General features: G+C 53.2%; 1 long non-coding RNA gene across 1 annotated transcript; it reads left to right on the plus strand.

The window, feature by feature from the left end:
• Positions 1-1044: 1044 nt before the first annotated feature.
• Positions 1045-3331, plus strand: LOC123382395. Its single transcript, XR_006590695.1, has 2 exons — positions 1045-1314; positions 2925-3331. It is a non-coding gene; the product is annotated as an uncharacterized LOC123382395 (long non-coding RNA).
• Positions 3332-5942: the final 2611 nt, after the last annotated feature.

Consider the following 5942-nt stretch of genomic DNA (forward strand, 5'->3'; position numbering starts at 1 on the left):
TAGTGCCAATGCCTGTTCCCCAGAGACTCACCATCAAGGCCGTTAGCCTGAGTAACTTGAGGTTTTCTCTGAATAGTCCCACTTTTTGCTTAATTAAGAGGAAATACCACACCTCTGCCATAAAGGAAACACCAACATCATTTTTCTTTAAAGCCAGATAACAGAAATAGAACTTTTCAAAGTCAGCTATGTTTGCCTTCTTATGACTCTGAGCTGAGGCTGCTCCCTGTTAAAAAGGAGACGTCACCACATGTTGGGGACTTGTTAGGGACCCATCAGCACCCAGCAGAGACGCTCTCCACGCTGCCTCACAGAACTAACCCCATACCCGGGTACACTGTATGCTGAGAGATCCCTGGGAGGACTCTGCCCTGAGACTCCCCGCAGACACCGTTCAGCGTGCCCTTCAGGGCGGGGTGACCCCCACACCCACTGGCAACCCGGAGCCGATTCCTTAGCTGGAATACCCAGCAGGGACGCAGTAAGGGTGCACCTGCCAGGCCTCCTGCATTCCGTCTCGAGTTCCCTCAGCTTCACACTCCTTTTTCCTTCCCTAACCCTAACAGGTTGATCCTGAGGAATACCCACCCCACCTCTCACTACGCACTGGACTCCCGAACTGTTCACTCCAGCGGACCCTGCTGCAAAGGCAGCATCACACGCTGAACTTCTGAAGGCCCTGCCTGCTCGCAGACAGGATGCAAACTGGACATCATGCCCACATCCGAATACCGGATCTTCCTCCTCGGTGTGACCCAGACCCTGCACCCGGTTCACTGGCTGACCTCAGAGACTCAGCGCTCACAAAACACGTGAACTCGGCAGCCTCCGTCTAGCACCCAGGGCAGGGTCGTGTTTTCCGTAAAATCTCTCCTAGGGTATGAAACCCATCTTTAAAACAGAGCTGGTCTGCTGGGAGTGAGGAGCCCTGAGCCCACAGACCCACTCCTCCATTCTCTCTCGACCCCTCCACACTGCCACGGAATGCTGAGTGCTGCGTGGAAAGAATCCCGGTGGAGAATCCCCATTCTAGAACACCACACAGGGAGCCCAGAGAGGCTGGCCCGTGGCCCCAAGTTCATTTACATTTATTCTTGCAGATTTACGAACCACTCAGAAGGGAAGGCATTTATTAAGCAAATATCCTCCTTGTGCCAACCTCCCAGGTCACCCCAGAACTCTCTTAGATGCTCCTGAACAGCTGTCACGTCTAAGAGCCATTAGCGCCACGCCACGGATGACGACGCTTGGGTTCGTGGGCGCCACGAGGTTTGCCCCCCGCCAGGACGGTGGCGGAGCCAGATGCATAGTCAGGTGTGTCTGACCCACAGGGCCGCGCACACAGGCGAGGCTGTGAGACCCGCCGACCGGGAGGAGGGGACCTCGGCGTGCTGTGCCACCTTCTGCCCCTTCTAACAGCACCTTTGGGAGGCGGGGCATCAGGGTCCCCTCCTCCTGAGTTGAACTCACAGGAAAGAACGCTGGGAAGAAACTCCATGCTTGTTTGGAGTTTGGTTCTTGGTTTTGGTTTGGTTCCGTTTTGTTTTAACACCTCTCCCTCCGCACATGAGAGCCTGTGAAGATGGTCCTCCCCAGGGAAGCTCACAGAGAGCATTCCCCAGACACCCTGTGGCCCGAGGAAAAGCCCAGGTCTGCACGGTGGTCCCAGGATGTTACCCTGCAGGCCACCCTGGCGCTTCACCAGCACGTGGGACCCAGCCAGCGGCACAGACCCTGCTGGCCCAGCCCGACACCTCATATGTGGCCAGTCAGGGAGCGGCAGGGGGGTGCAGGGTCTGGGCCCCACAGATAGAGCAGATGCAGCCAGCCCCCCTCCTTCCCCTGGGGCTCAAGCAGGGAGCGGGGAGCACAGTGACAGCATCTCTAGCCTTCCAGCCAGAGGCGCCAAGGGCTCACAGGCCGGACAAATTTTGTTCAAGTTTCAGCTCTGCCAATGACTAGCTGTGTGACCTTAGGCAACTTACCTACCCTTTCTGAGGCTTTGAGTGCTACAAAAGCAACTAAAAAGGTTTCTTGGAAAAGATTAACTGGGATAACACATGTAGAAAGCTTGGGAGAGTAACACACAGCCCTCACTGCCCACTGGTAATAAAACAGTCAGAAATTCAGGGAGAGGGAAATTTGCACGAGATAACGCTACGTTTCAGTGATACGCTGTATATGCCCTATGCTGTGCGGTTCACAAACACGCAGTCGCTGAACCCCTCTGCTCTCCAGATCTGGAAAGTATCCATGCACATGCATTATGTACACATGTCCAAATACTGCAGCCCCACTGGCCTAAGATCTAGGCAAGGAGCGCTCATACAGAAACACTGTATACACACGTTCATACGCGCACGCACGTTGTCACGCACGTTGTATTACGGAAACCCCAGCTGTCTTTTAATGTAGGACACAGTTTTCATACGTATACACTGGATTTACTTGGTCAGATACAAACTGTATCACGGAACCCCCATCTTCGTATGATTTAGGAAGCTTTCATGCACATAACACTTATATGGAATACAAAATACAAATACATTTTAATAATATAAAATACAAAAATATAAAATTTCTGTATGTTCAGATATAACTGCCCCATCGATCCGTCCAAGCTGTCGTATGACCTCAGAAGAAGTAGTTTTCATATGTACTCACTGCGTACGTATGATCAGACACACACCGTGTTGCTGAATATCCCCCACGTTATCCAATGACCTGGTGAGTCTGTTCATACGTGTTCAGGACATAAACCCAGGGTGTCATTCCATGTGTTCTGGTCCTCTTTAATATCTTTCGACAATATTCTGCAGTTTCCGTGGTACGAGGTTTGCACTCCTTAGCTCACCCCAGTCCTAAGTATTATATCCTTTCTGATGCTGTCATCAGTGGAATTGTTTTCTTAATTCCATTTCCAGATTCTTCATTGCTCGTGTATGAACACACGGTTGATTTTTGTATACTGAACTTGTATTCTACAACCTTGCCAAACTCTTTATTATGATTATGGCAGAGCCCAAGATCAAAGGAGCCTGTGTTCCTGAACCGCCACGTGGGGAACGCCTGCTGAATCCATGGTCAAGTGCACGTGAGCAACGCACAGACACGTGCTGTGTCAGGCACCAAGGTCGGGGGCATCTGCGTAGCAGCTGCCGTCACCTTAACTAGCACAGCCTCCTACGTAAATGCCACTTCCTTTCTGGGTCGCTCCCTCCCTAAACGAGGAACCTTCCCTTGATTCTCTTTCTTATTTGTTTCCTTTTCAGCCTTACTAAAAACTGTAACTGTAGCTGCCTGTGTCATTGGTAAAACGTCTTTCTTCTAAGGCAGAGGCTCTGCTCACGTCATTCTTCACTCTACTGCTTGCTCAACACAGCACATAACACACTACGCAGCAGCACAGCAACTATTCATGGAGTGCGTGAGCACACGTTTTTCTCCTTTTGTTTGGCTTCTGCGCCTGCTCGGAGCACTTCCGGTGCTGACAACAGCTGTGGGCTTCAGGGGCATGGCGAACACCACTCTGAGAGACCTACTCCTGTTCCCAAACCACCATCCGGGGAAGGAAGCATCCCCACTGGTACTTCGCTAACAAGACAGGGAGTCAGGATTCGAACCCGAGTTCGAATTTGCAGACATCCTCTCTGCAAATTCGACTTCCCGACCGGTTCCACAAGACGATCCGGCTCTGCAGGGGGCCCTGAGCTATTCCAGCTCCTTCCAGGAGAAGTGCAGATCTGAGAGTCTGGGGGTCCCCAGAGCAGCCAAGATCCCAACCAGGAACCATCCAGTGGTGGCTGGAGTGGGAAGGGGGTGCCTGAGGACTGACGCCCCTGTGAGGCTTCGGTTCGGCTCACACCTGAGCACACGGGCTCACAGGTTAGATAACACACCCACGGTCACACAGCTAGTAGATGGAGGACCCCAGGTCTGACCGGACTTCCATCTCCTCCACCCACACCCCAGCGTGTACGGGGGTGCCTGGCTGCCAGCACATCACTTGGAGGTAGAGGGAGCACACTCAGAACGTCCTCAGGACTTACTGGCTGCCAGTCTGGAAAACTGCCTCTTGCAAAATACACATCTACAGTTTTGCACAAAAGTAGAATATAAAAACACCCACATATAAATATCTACCTCTCTCAGTCTCCAATGCCACATTCACTTTGATTTATGGAAGCATTTCCTTGCAATACGATATGCCGGAAAGTTTGAGCCTATAGCTCAAGAAAAAAGTGAGGCATCTTAATTTCAAGGCAAATTAATTAAAATGCAATCCAAGCTCTTTGGAAATGACACAGAAATAGCATTCAAAGCTTGGTGTCCTTCCAGACAGAAACAGCCCGTCCCGCCTCCGGCCGGCATGATCCCATCGTTCAAGGAGCTCAGCTTGGGGTATCACCTAGCACTTTTGTTGTTAGTATTCCAGTCTTTCCATCCTTCCAATAAATATTAAATAGAGAGAGTGCTGAGTCAGGTGGTGTTTCACTCAGGGTCCCAGCAAGAATCAGAAGGCACATTAAAAAGAGGCAACTTGAGTAAAGTTGAACAAAGGAACTGCAGAAGGTGTAGGCAGGATCGAAGGAAGCCAGGGGGGTGGTGCAGAAGCCCCAGGCAGCAGGCATGCGGGGAAGGGAGGGAGCAGGTACCAGAACCCAGGGAAGGGAGCAGCACAGTGAGGGCCCCCTGACGGGAGCCAGGGCCTGGGGTAGGAGCTTCGCAGAAGAAAACTGAGGGAACAAATATCCCAACCTCTCTCCTCCCACCGCCCCCCCACCCCGCCCCTGCCATGCCTCCTGGTGGCCCAACCCAAGCCGAAGGTGGAGAGTAAGGAAGCCACTGGTACGGCCCACCCAATCAGCCTCTGATCCCCGGAGCAGGGCAGGGAGGTGGAGGCGGGCCCCAAGGGCGCACAAAAGACACTCAGCACAGACGGTCTCACCCTTGTCTCCTCCTAGATGTGTGCCCCTGACACTCCACCTACCCGTCTGTGCCTCGGTCCGCTCTTCTGGCAAATGGAGACGGCACCCTCACAGCACTGGGGACGCTGTTGTGAAGAGTCACAGCGAGCCCTCAGCCCATCACGGCTGCTGGCCATTCACAGGATGTCACAGGCTGGAGGCGTGCAAGGCTCAGCTATCGTAATAGAGCTCATGTCTCGGCCCCTTCTTCCCAGTGCTCGCCTGAAAACCCTGAGACCTCACAGCTACGTCACACTCCACCCTATCACCATGGGGCGATAACGATGACGAGGTGATACAACCGCCTGCGAGGACTGTGGCAGGACTGAATGAGTTCAGGTGCACCACAAGCATGGAGGGCAGCAGTACACTGGAGGAGTGGCCCCGGCTTTCCACGGTGAGGAGGAGTCTGCTTCCCTGCCCTTGAATTCAGGCTGGTCGGCAACTGGCTTTGGCCCAGAGAGCAGCTGAAATAGGGGTGCTGGAGTTTTGAATGCAGCCCTCAAAGGGTCTTGCGCCCTGCCCCCAGAACCTTCACCGCCAGTGGGCCAGCCCAGCTGGCCTGCGGAAGGACAAGGGACCCCGTGCTGATGCAGCAGACAACCAGAGACGCTGAACGAGCCCCTCCAGGACCAGAAGGACCTCCCAGCTGAGCCCAGCCCAAGCTGCTGTAGAATCACGAGTAAGTAAACGGTGGTGTTTGAAACTGTTCCACTGGCAGAGGTCTGTTACGCAGTCAGATCTCATTGATAAGGCAAGTGATCGATCATTGGTAGCAGGTGCTGTTACCTGCTACTATTTCACTGGCAGTGATATCAGTCAGGCCTCTTGGGCCCTGGGTCATCGGTCCCACAAATATCTGTACAGCTCTCGGGGCCACCAGGTTCCTCGCGCTTTTTCCACACGGTGCTGTGGTCTGCATTTCACAGCTGAGAATCAGCTTCGGAAAGGGGACTGGACCCTCATCCAGGGAGT

The sequence above is a fragment of the Felis catus genome, chromosome E2 (assembly GCF_018350175.1).
Source record: "Felis catus isolate Fca126 chromosome E2, F.catus_Fca126_mat1.0, whole genome shotgun sequence".
In the NCBI taxonomy this organism is placed as follows: domain Eukaryota; kingdom Metazoa; phylum Chordata; class Mammalia; order Carnivora; family Felidae; genus Felis; species Felis catus.